At 41.8% G+C, this 13147-nt stretch overlaps 1 long non-coding RNA gene across 1 annotated transcript; it reads left to right on the forward strand.

Moving 5' to 3' along the window:
- Positions 1-5099: 5099 nt before the first annotated feature.
- Positions 5100-12806, forward strand: LOC121037935 (uncharacterized). The gene is made up of 2 exons (XR_005794066.1): positions 5100-5705; positions 12466-12806. It is a non-coding gene; the product is annotated as an uncharacterized LOC121037935 (long non-coding RNA).
- Positions 12807-13147: the final 341 nt, after the last annotated feature.

Below are 13147 nucleotides of genomic sequence, written 5' to 3' on the forward strand. Positions count from 1 at the left end.
TTGGGCTATAGGTGCTTGTTAGCTTCTGTGAAAACCTGTATTTTGGAAAAACTATAAAATTATTAAGTATAGATATGGAAGAAGGTTAGTAAGATCACTTTGCACCTAAGACAGCTTTCCTTATTTTAAATCACGCAAATACTCGATGCCAGAGCTGAAACTTGCAGCCTGTGTTCCCACTGTTCTTTTGACAGCTTGCCATGATGTTGCTACACAGGACAAGCATCTCAAGTTCAGAAACTGCCACTCACTGTGGGCTTCTAAGTGTTTACAGGGCTTGCCTTTGTGTATTGAAATTCAATATGATTTGATTTTTGTTTTGATTCTTTTTCTGTCTTTTTCTTAATTCAAGGTTGTTGGCATATCTCTCAGTTGTCGAGATAAATCTCAGAGACACTGGAACAGTATCTACTCAACATTAAATAATAATCTTTTTGGTGAAAAGAAGAGTCAAATGGTCTTTGTTGCTTAGTAAAGTTGCCTACAGCTCTCCTCCCTTCCTCTCTCCACCATCCCCACTGCAGTGAGAGGAGGAAATGAACCAAGAAGACAGTTGCCACACTATCACCTCAATGTTTAAAAAACAGGATTTATCATCTTCTCTAAAACCCCCTGCACCTCCTCATGTATTCTCCAGTTCGGTGGGTGGCACCATCATGCCCAGGGGCACACAGGCCAGGAATCTGCTAATCATTTTTAAATGTTCCCTTTCACTTACCTTCTATCTCCAGTTAATCACTGAGCTCTATTGATTTTACTCCCCCAAAGATTTCTATACGTATCTCTCAATCTCTCTCCATTTCCACCCTCTTTGATCCATCCTTTATAGTTGGGGTGGTCTTGCTCAAATGCTGTTCTCTAAGTCTCCACTTAATATAATGTAAGGATTGTTATTACCTGTAAGACAAAGTCCAAGCTCCTTGGCACAGCGGACAAAGCTCTTGTGTTCTGGTTCTCATCACCTGACCAGTCTCACTTACTTCCATTTGCCCCAAGTCTCATTATTCTCCAGACACACCAGATCTCTGAAAATACATCATAAAATGTATCGTTCTTCTTTCCCTAGCTAGCTCTTGCATATCTTTCATTGCTCGGTCCACCTACTCTGTGAACTTCTTCCTCTCCCTTTTCCCTTCCCACCATCTCCTTGCACCAGGCACCCCTACCCCATAGTCTACATGATTCTCCTCTGAATTCCTTTAGGGCACTGTGTGTCTTTCTGTCACGGTAGATATCATAAGGCATTTGAGTTGTTGACTTATTTGTCTTCTCTCCAGCTGGGCCGGGAATTACTGAGGATAGAAACTGCATGTACCTAAACTATTCCTCCTTCAGTAGACTGACTGATAAATAATCTAGGAATACAGAAGCATGGAAAAAGTGGGTAGTTTCCATTAAAAATATCTACTTGAATTGGATGTGTATAATATATATAGCCTAGAAGCAAAATCTGTAGACCACCAACAGAGTGTATTTTTGTCAAACTATCCTCTTTAGAATATGGTTGATTTCCACAGAGTGGAAATGTTCTGTCTCAGAATAGGGATAGGAGAGGGATAAATAGAGGTTTTCACTTCTTTTTTGAGAGTTATATTGCTTCTTGTTCACAAAAACTGATACGATTCACCCTCCAATTCTGCGGAAGCTATTTTTGCTAAGCTCAAATAATTCAATTGGCTTAAATCCTTAATAGTTTAAACGAAGCCATGGATCAACTAAAACTGATAAATGAGCTAAATATCCTGTTCTTAAGGAACTTCGAGATTGTCAGCATGGCCATTACTCCTGAGAAGGTGCAATAAAACTATAATAATAGGCAGCAATCATAATAATAACAATCAGGATTAATAATCATAACACTATGTACTTATCTCATGCCTTTCATCCATGGATCTGAAAGCTCTTTTTATAATCATTATGAGAAACATTCTCATGAACTGAATAGTCACAGTGTCCAGAAAATGGACTGAAACACTGTCAGTGATGACAATAATCCAAGCAGGTTTAAGATAGAATCACACAAAAGGGATACGTGACAAGCTCTAGTTCTACCGAATTCTAACTCTAAACTTTGTTTTCCATTACACCGAATGGCCTGGGGTTGCCAGGGTACTGTAAGTCCATGCGACAAAGGATAGCAGTTCTGTGGAATTCAACAATGATGTTAGGTGTGATTGCTGAAGAAATCTTGGCTACAACAGTTTCCCATAAAAACAGTCCTGCCAAGAAAGTGAAACTTTGTCAACCTGGAGATAGCCTCAACTTTCAATACACCAAATTTGGCCCTCACAAATGATTTTCAGTGTTGGTTTGACTTAAAGGAAAAATTGAATTTTTTTTTTTTAAGTTTGCATTTGGGATGAACAGACATGCTTTGATTTTTAAAATAAAGTCTTGTGAATTGTTAAGGGAAGGGTTTCATGTGGTTCGTCAAAGCTTAGCTGAATGGGTGGGTTTGGAATTGTCAAGGAAGGACCAGGAAGGTGTCGGGGCAAATCCATCTCTTGGGATGCTGCTCCTGAATCTAAAACACAACACAAGCAAATCCCAACAAAATCAAAATGAAAATAAACCAAAAATTGAAGAGGAAGGCAAAATGGTGTCATGCAAAAGGCAAGTATTTACTCATCTACACAATCTTTCTTGAGCATCTACCAAAAGCAAGGCATTTTGGAAGTTCTCTATGCATGTGTTTGTGCATGGAAAGTTACAAAAATAACCCCTTTTCCTTTTACTAAATGAATGGGCATCGCCCTCTTTCCCTGTTTTTGGACAGCAGTTTTTGTTGAGGTGAGATGTTTTGGTACAAAATATCAGTGCCTTAATCTGTTTCCTTGAGAGTGTCATTTTGAACTCCTGTGACAGTTTGCTCTAATGCAGGGTGTCAAGGGATATGATACATCCTTTGGACCTGCAGGCACAGCAGTGAAAGGAATATCATCAAACTAATGGGTAGAATTCATTTGCTGTGTGTGCTTAGGCTTTCATGAAACTTCATCTTAAATCCTCAGTTCCACTTAGAACGAAGAACACATTCACCCATACCCTTCGGTCTGGCCCTTACCCCAATCCCCGTGCATTCTGTAGCGACTGTATCACTCTTGGCTTCTTCATTTACCTGGAAGGGTTATTTTAGCATACGCAGGTATTTTATACTTCCTGCTGCCCTGAACTTTCATAGAACAGAAGACAAAATTGGGACTTGTGGAGACAGGGGTCTTACCCACGGCCACAGGCTAGTTGATGAGAATTTGGACCAGAAATCTGACCTTCAGGTCACCATCTTCTGCTTTTTCTGCTCTACTGAATGAAAATCGCAGACAACTACCCAACCCTCAGTCTGGAAACTAGACTCTTTTCAGCCATAGACTTCAGCAGTAAAGAATAAGATGAACCCATTGAAAAAAAGCAACGCAAGCACAGATCAGCCAAAAAGTCCCCAGAGCCAATCTGTGTTACTATGAGGAATTCTATTTGCCTTGAATTAATCCCTATAGTTGTCCCCAGAGGGGAAAAAAATCCAGTTTACCTTCTATTTCCAGACTCATTAACCAGGAAACTAGTCTTGATAAATATGTAGCAATCAAGATTTTTATTTATTTATTTATTTATTTATTTATTTATAACAGGTCACTTTCTTTTTTTACATTTATTTATTTTTGAAAGACAGAGACAGAGCACAAGTGGGGGAGGGGCAGAGAGAGAAGGAGACCCTGAATCTGAAGCAGGCTCCAGGCTCTGAGCTGTCAGCACAGAGCCCGATACGGGGCTTGAACCCACAAACTGTGAGATCATGACCTGAGCCGAAGTCGGACGCTTAACTGACAGAGCCACCCAGGTGCCCAGTAATGAAGAGTTTAAGGTCAGACAAGTTTTTACATTTTCTTGTTCTTCAGTATATTAAGTATTTTGTTTTCAGCTCATTCTTCTCCTTTATTGAATAAACTGTTTCAAACACTAGCAATCCTCACTACCCTCCAAATCTAATCTACATTTCTAGCCTATCTCTTTAATCCCACTGGTTACAGATATGTTATTTTATTCCTTTATTTTCCCCCCTCTTATAGCAACATTTCTTGGCAAGCATCATAGCCATGTAGTTAAAGGATATGCATGTGCAGTGAATTTTTTCCAAAAAGTTTCAATTTTCCATTGATTCGGCCATCTGGGCAGTTTGGTTTAGAAAACTTTTTCATTCAGTTGTAACTTTATGAGATTAACAGTCCATTGAAAGAATCCACACACAAACTTATGGAGGAAGGTTTGTGCGTTGCTTTCCAAGAGCTGCTGTAACATTACCACAAACTGGGTGACTTAAAACAACAGAAATTTATTGTCTCACATTTATGGAAGCTGGGAGTCTGCACTCTAGTTTTCAGCCAAAGACTCTAGAAGACTCTAGAAAAGAATCATTGCTTGCCTCTTCCTAACATCTAGTGATCACCGTGGCTTGTAACTATACCACTCCGATCTCTGCCTCTGTCATGACAGACCATCTTCCTTCTGTGTGCCTCTGTGTGTCCAAATCTCTCCCTCCTTTCTCCCATAGAGACACCAGCTATTTGGTTTAGGGCCCAACCTGAGCCAGTTTGCCGCCATCTTAACCAATTACATCCACAAAGACCCTATTTCCAAATAAGGTCACACTCTGAGGTCCAGGGTGGCCATGAAGTGGGTTGGGGTGGAATGGGACACTATTCAACCCAGCCCAGTTTGCTTTTTCCATTCCATTTTACAATTTTCTCTCAAGGCTTTACTGATGCACAGGGTCCAACGTGGCCATTCAGACCTTCCCAGCATAGGAACCAGTCAACTTAGGAGATGGAGCAGCCAGAGGTAAGGAGTCACACAACAAGGATTGAGTCCTACCTCCACCTGTTCCTGAGTCACATAACTTCACCGGCCCTCCCATGCCTCGTATTCAAATTGTAGTAACATCTATGTCATAACAGCCACAGTGAGGACCAAGTGAGATTATAGAACAGAATGTCTTACATTTAGCAAGTGTTGCTCAGTACCTTTTAACACCCTATGTTCTTTTAAGAATTGATGAGCAGCTGACTGCTGGACGAAGCGGAGATGAGAGCCCTTTTTGGTACCCCGTTCTGCCTGGGAAAGAGGAAGGGCGCACACAGCAGGCCTGGGAAAGTTCACTGATGCTTGTCATTTTTAAAAAAGGTAGCGAGAAAAAGCAACCTGACCTCCTGGTGGATGCTTATTACATCGCTACATCGTATTTACATATGACATATGGTGCCTAACATCAGAGAGCCTCAAAGCTTTTAATGAGTGTTAACTCATTATTACCTGTGGAGAGTGTAGTGAGTAGTCATCTAGTTTACAGCTGAAGGAACTGAGGCACAGGGAGATCAAGTGCCTGATTCAAGGTCAGCTACTCCAAGATGCTACAGGGACCGGCCTTGAGTGCGGTAATGTAGCTGTTACCTTTGTTCCCATCCCATGGGTGCAGTGGTATAGGCAACACGCGTCCAGGAATGAGAATAGCGTGCCGTAGAAGAGAAAATAAAAATCAAGAAACTACAATAAACAAGAATGTGATGTATCCATACAGAGGAATATTATTGGACCATAAAAAGCAATGAAGTGCTGATACGTGCCATGATGTGATGAGCCCTGAAAACGTGCTTTTTAGTGAAAAAAGCTCTGGGTTGTATGATTTCCCTCAAACGAAATGTCCAGAGCAGGTAAGACGATAGAGACAGAAAGCACATTTGTGGTTGCCAGGGCCTGGGGGGGTGTCAGGGGAATGGGAACAAATTGATGAATGGGTTTGGAGTTTCCTTTTGGAGCGACTAAAATATTTTGGAACTAGATAGAAATGACGGTTGCACAACACTGTGAATGTAGTAAATTCCACTGAAATATACACTTTAAAATGGTTAAATGTGATGTGAACTTTATCCCAATAAAATAATAAGGAAAAATAACCTGAGCATCTGCAAATAAATGCTAGTTACACCACCTGGGTCCGGAGGACAGACTTCTGAGAAGCAGATTACCTGAACCTGTAGGGGCCACATCTTCCACTTAGCTCGCTGTAATTGTGTCTCCTTGGGCTAATTTCTGAGTCTGTATTCTCAATCGTGCGATGAGATCTTATACCAAATTAGTGGTTTCAAACTGCTATTTTTTTTTTAATTTTTTTCAATGTTTTTATTTATTTTTGGGACAGAGAGAGACAGAGCATGAACGGGGGAGGGGCAGAGAGAGAGGGAGACACAGAATCGGAAACAGGCTCCAGCCTCCGAGCCATCAGCCCAGAGCCTGACGCGGGGCTCGAACTCACGGACCGCGAGATCGTGACCTGGCTGAAGTCGGACGCTTAACCGACTGCGCCACCCAGGCGCCCCAGCAACCTGCTATTTTTAAAGCTACCTAACTTTTTAAAAGCAAAATCTTATGTGAAAAAACAAACAAAAAAACCCAAAATCCTATGTAGAACTTTAATGTATAAAATAGACAAAGACAGGAGCGCCTGGGTGGCTCAGTCGGTTAAGCATTCGACTTCAGCTCAGGTCATGATCTCACAGTTCGTGGGTTCAAGCCCCACGTTGGGTTCTGTGCTGACAGCTCAGAGCCTGGAGCCTGTTTCAGATTCTGGGTCTCCCTTTCTCTCCGTCCCTCCCCCACTCACGCTCTCTCTCTCTTTCTCAAAGTAAATAAGCATTAAAAAATTAAAAATAAAATAAAATAAAATAAAATAAAATAAAATAAAATAAAATAAAGTAAAATAGATGAAGACAAGCTAGTGAAGGGTCTGTCCAATACACTTCCTTTTACCATCCGTGGTGGCCTGAAAGGAACCCTTTTCACTGTGGTGTTCTTGGATAAAGTTGAAAATTCCCAGAGTAGGTGATTTCTACACTCATGATCCTGTGGCCCCAATGGAATATCCTCCTCTGTTTCAAAGCAGAATAGTAAGATGAGATATGAGTATCAGTATCATGAATGTTGTTATCAGTATCATGTATGATAAATATGCAGCCTGATGAAGATTTAGGAAGGAAAAGTATAAAATTGAGAGTGACAGATGCAGCCAGACATGGGCTGACCGGGGACTCATGGCGACTTTGGGGTTCCAGGGGGCCACGAAGAGGCCCCACTGCCACCACCTCACCCAAAGTCTAAGACAGCCCGTGGGACCTGATCCAGGGGACCAAGAACAAGCCACTGCCACTTGCTCAGGGTTCAAGATTCCCCTGGGCCACCAGTGGGGAGAGCCAAGGCTTTTAGTGTCAAGCGCTGATCGAGGAGATTATGACTGGTACGGAGAAATTTTACATGAGGATGAAAATCACAGAACAAGACAAGAAGTCAGAGGACATTGACTTGGTCACAATGATTTCTCCAATTTCTTATCACAGGTGGCATGTGTAAGGGTTCATTCTGGAGTCGGCATCCTCCACAAAGACATCAAAACATCTACATATGAAGCCCACAGATAGACTTTTACAACCTGTGAGATTATATAAAAACTCATCATCCTCACTAGAATTTCACTAGACCATCCACTTACCAACATCCCTGCCTGAGTTGTACCAGAGACATATTCTTTCTCACCACTGCTCAAAGACTTAAGATCTGCCAGGAAGACAGGAGGAGATTGGGAGGGAGGAGAAAAGGCTGGAAGTTTCAGTGGTTCCCAAAGTGTGGTCCTGGGATGGGCGTCACCTGGGAACTTGTTAAAAAATACAAATTCTTAGCCCCATTGCAGACCTACTGAATCAGAAACTCTGAGGGTGGGCTCAGTATTATGTGTTTTATCAAGCCTTCCAGTGACTTTACTATACAAGATGATAGTTTGAGAACCCCTTTGAGTATACTATTCCAATGAATTCGCTAATTTTATTTTTTTTTTAATTTTTTTTCAACATTTATTTATTTTTCGGGGACAGAGAGAGACAGAGCATGAACGGGGGAGGGGCAGAGAGAGAGGGAGACACAGAATCGGAAACAGGCTCCAGGCTCTGAGCCATCAGCCCAGAGCCTGACGCGGGGCTCGAACTCACGCACCGCGAGATCGTGGCCTGGCTGAAGTCGGATGCTCAACCGACTGCGCCACCCAGGCGCCCCTGAATTCGCTAATTTTAGATGAGAAAACCGAGGCCCAAAGTAAATGAATGGCAGTCCCATGATCACCTATGTGTGAGCTAGAAAAGAAGATGAAAATTTGCAAGTGTTACCAATTATGTTTAAAAAAGAAGCCTTGGGGCCCCTGGGTGATTCAGTCGGTTAAGAGACTGACTTCGCAGGTCATGATCTCGCGGTTTGTGAGTTCGAGCCCTGCGTCAGACTCTGTGCTGACAGCTGGGAGCCTTGAGCCTGCTTCAGATTCTGTGTCTTCCTCCCTCTCTGCCCCTCCCACACTCGCACTCCACCTCTCTCTCTCTCTTTCAAAAAGTAACTTAAAAATAAATAAATAAATAAATAAATAAATAAATAAATAAATAAATAAATAAAATAAAAAAGAAGCCACATTTTCTTTCTTCCCAGATTAGGAGAGAATCGATGCTTACAGTTCGAAATCTCCTTTTTGATTCATCAAATGTGAACTTAATATGCAAGATTCTGTGCTCACTGTTGTGTCCTCAGTGCCTGTGACAGGTCTGGCAAATAATAGACACTCAATAAATATATATTTTTAATGTTCATTTTTGAGAGAGAGAGAGAGACAGAGTACGAATATGGGAGAGGCAGACAGAGAATCCGAAGCAAGCTCTGGGCTCCAAGCTGTCAGCACAAAGCCTGACTTGGGGCTCGAACCCATGAACCTTGAGATCATGACCTGAGCTGAGGTAGGACGTTCAACTGACTGAACCACCCAGGCGCCCCACAATAAATATTAGTTATAATGTGAATCAGCTTACACAAAGGTGGTGGGTAAGTACTTTTTCCATTTCCTTGTATGATGGCTGGGCTTCTGCCCAACTTGTAGAAACCTGCCCCAGGTACAGAGAGCCCCCAAACACCATATTCTTTCCCAGGGGATCGTTTTGACAAATAGCTCAGTTTCTTCCTATCTCCACCCAAATGCTTCCAAAAGTGGACTGAAAAGGGAGAAACCGACAGGCTAAGAGAAGTCTCTGAAATGCTACCCATGTAAAATTCCCCCACACTCATCCAGACAACTTTCTGAACATCTGGCCAACTTTCATTAAACAGCTAAAATTTTGTTTGTTTTTCCTTTACCAGGAAACAAATTGAAAATGCAGACTTAGGGGCGCCTGGGTGGCTCAGTTGGTTAAGCATCTGACTCTGGATTTTGGCTCAGGTCATGATCTCACAGTTTGTGGGTTTGAGCCCCATATTGGGCTCTGTGCTGACAGTGCAGAGCCTGCTTGGGACTCTCTCTCTCTCTCTCTCTCTCTGCCCCAACCCCACTCTCACTTTCTCTCTCTCTCTCTCTCAAAATAAATGAATAAACTTAAAACAAAACAGTAAAAGAAAATTGAGACTTAGCTTCTGTGGAAGCTTTTCTTTTTAGAAATGAGAGGAAAGGTTGAAGCTTAGGTAAAGAGATCCCAGGCTGAGAGCAAATAAAAAACAAAACGAAATTTTCCAAAGAGAACCGAAAACTTGAAAGCACCTGTATGGAAAGAATGACATCAAAATTCAGCAATTATAAACAATTGTATCCAGTGAATCCCTTTTCTCTATAGCCAATTCTTGACTTCTTGTGATGTTTTAATTCAGAATTATTTCTTATTTTTCCCTGAATTGTTTGTCCTATAATAAGAATATTATTTTAAATAGTTTTTAGTGTTCAGCTTTTTCTTAAAATTATTTTTTTCTATAAAAAGCGATGCCTGTACTACGAGAAATTAGGGGCATGTTTTATGGGTTCAATGATATTTACATCTGATGGTTAAAGGCCTTGGCATCACCACGTACCCAAGGCTCATATTACTATTAAAAGCCTTTATTGATGAGCAACAACCACCAAATTATATAATACAAAATCTTACAAGTATACCCAATAAAAAATACTGTACAATTAAGCCATTTGCCTAAGAGCCACATGAACTTTGTGATCAAATAATTTGTTTCAAACTCTTTGTATGGTACACCTCATTTACTGACTAACTCTGGACCACATAAAACATTTTATACCATTTTAGGGGGGTCTTTTCTTCATACTGTATCTTGCACCCAAATTGGGAATAAGGTATCTGGGAATAAGCTATCTGGGAATAGCAACCATGCAGATCTGATCTGATTTTTTTTTTTTTTTTTTTTAATGGGAAGTGAATGGTTTCTGGACCCTGAGCTGGAAATTGCCACTGTAGTTCTCACGCTCAGAAGGAGGGAGTGGGTCTAGGAAACCAGCTTTGCTGAATGGTACGTTTTCTCAGGGGGTCAATTTTTTCTACAAAGGAATCCTATCCTTATTGACAGCAGGAATTCTCCCAGTATTAAAGGGACAAAGATGTTTCTAATATGCCAGTGGAAGCAAGCAGTCCATGTTTTGCTTTAAAAATTATCAGCCATCAGCCATCAGCAATGCAGCAAAGTCTCCAGCCAGGCTGCCTAGATGCCAGCTGACCGATTCTCATTACCCCTGGCATTTAGGGATCAAGGGCTACCACTATTTGCAAAGCTGCATTAATGAAATTACTTCCTCTGTGCTTTCACAGTAAAATACTAAAGTAGGCTAAAGACAACACCAAAAAAAATGGGGCTAATAAACATCCCTGTAATCAACTCAATTCTTCTCTGATCTAGATATTTTCCTAGCACTTTTCTGAGCCTTGGGCAAAACTCTCTTAGCCATTTTTGAATGCTCTGGTCTTGGGGAAACATGAAATCCTGTAGACTATAAAAAATGTGAATGGAGTTGCAGTGCAGTTGCAAATGTACTTATATTAGCTAGATGTGCAAAGAAGAACAATCACTTCTTTTTTCCACCTGCGAGACTGGTCTGCTCTTCATTGTTGGCAATACAAGTAAACTGAGCCTGACCCACTAACTTGAGCATATGTTTAAGGGAACTTGGTCTCTTTTGGATAAATGCTCACTTTTTCAGATTTCCTATGCTTCCCTCTGCTCCCATCCAAGATGGCAGCTCAGTGTGTACATCAAGGTGACAGGAAAAGTGGGGACTTGGGTCTGTCAGTGCTAGTCCTTTCCTGACCTTGTGTCCATTGTTGGCATTGAGGGCTCAAATGGCTCCAGCTGAGCCCAGCCCTCCTTTCTTGTTAAGGAGCCCATCTCAGCCCTCTGCGTGCTGTGGCAGCCCTAAGATATGGCTGTGGCTACCATTGGTCTCTGTTGTGGGTGGTCCACCTAGGAGACCTCAAGGTCAGGGACCTATCACCCCAGTGCAGTAGGTGTCTAGCAGGCTTACAGGTAGTTAACAGCCATGTGCATCCCTCCACAGGGAGGGATGCCTGAAGAATTTGGGGCGCCTTCTCTGCCCCCACACATAGTTAACTGAGAGATACCCTGGGGAGCAAACCCAGGCCCTCCTCTGCCCCCCCCCCCCCGGGGGAAATGGGGGCAAGGCCCCTTCCTACCTGCACTTTCTCTACCTAATCAACATTCCCCTGCCCCTTGGGAAGAAGAATGTCATCCTCCTTCCCTTTGCAATACCTGCCCCTTGACCTATTTTGAGGTAGTGACGGTGAAACCTGACTTACCAGGACAGAATAGGCCTGGGATGAATATTTTTGAAATGGGAGCCTGATGAAATATGAATTTCCCACACTAAGGATCCTAAATACCTCTGAAAGTATACCATACTTCCTTTCCATTCCCACTGCTTCCAAACTTACATTCTTCCTAACCATCCTGTAGGTCAGTGGTTTCTAGCTGATTATCAGCATCATTAAGGAGCTTATAAAAATATACGTTTCCAAGCTTACCCCTTCTAAATGAAATATCAAACACACACACACACACACACACACACACACACACACACACCTCTAAAAACAAAACCCCCCAACACAACAAAAAGCAAGGTTCAGAATAGTGACTATAATTTGAAAAAAAAGTTTATTTATTTATTTTGAGAGAGAGAGAAAGAGAGCATGTGCAGAGGAGGGCAGAGAGAGAGGGAGAGAGAATCCCAAGCAGGCTCCATTCTCAGTGCAGAGCCCAATACGGGGCTTGATCTCACTACTGCAAGATCACAACCTGAGCCGGTATTAAGAGTCAGACGCTTAACTGACTGAGCTACCCAGGTGCCCCAGTGACTATAGTCTTCTGCCCTTGGGCTAAGAAAGGGAAGAAAAGAATTTATATTCATATTTGCTTGCATTTGATAAAAGACTGGAAAGGAAACATAGAAATAAGTGGAAGCACCCTTTTTATGTTAGTGAGGGTGTGAAGGAAAACGGGGAGAGTTGATCTTTTCAAATGCTTTTGAGTTTAATGTTTACTGTTTAACTTTTCAAAAATAAGTAAAATAAATGGTGTTTGCTTTTTTGTTTTGTGTTTTTTCAGTCCTTCTGATGATGAGCCAGGTCTGGAAGGCCTGAGGGCAATCTGAGAGACTTTTCTAAATTTACATCTGAACATACCAGCCTGCTAAAGCCCTCCCACCACGTCCAGTCATCTTGGGGATACGACCTCGTGAGCAAGAAAGGAGGCCATGTTTGATCCAAGCCCACTTGGCATTTCAGCCACTCCGGTATTTGTTTGCACTCTCCTCCTTCCTGGATGCTTCCTGCCCCTGCCTACAACTTGACACTCTTTTTTCCAGAAAAATGCAGTTTGGTACCACCTTTCTACTGTCTGCCTTCCCCAGAATTCACCAGAATAAATAAGATTCTCCTCCTATGTCACACTACACACCAATTTTTCGTAGTCTTCTTTCTCCCCTCCCTCTTCCAGTTCAGGGACAAGGGCATTCTCTGTGCTGTGGTGTTTGTTGAATGAGTGAATACATGATTTTCAGTGTTAGTGGAACGATTTTTTTTTAACTAGTAAAGCATACATAGAAGAAAACTCATTATTTCCCTTAAATTTGTGATTTTTAAAAAGATAACGTGTGTGTGTGTGTGTGTTTTAGTAAGCAAACAGCAAAATTATGGTCAGGATAATGGGCTGTAAGTGTTAAGGAGTGACTGCTAAGTCTGTTAATAGGTAGATAAGAATCATTCATAATTGGCATGTTCTTTGTAGC

This window comes from Herpailurus yagouaroundi, unplaced genomic scaffold (assembly GCF_014898765.1).
Source record: "Herpailurus yagouaroundi ecotype Mexico unplaced genomic scaffold, PumYag 164, whole genome shotgun sequence".
In the NCBI taxonomy this organism is placed as follows: Eukaryota; Metazoa; Chordata; class Mammalia; order Carnivora; family Felidae; genus Herpailurus; species Herpailurus yagouaroundi.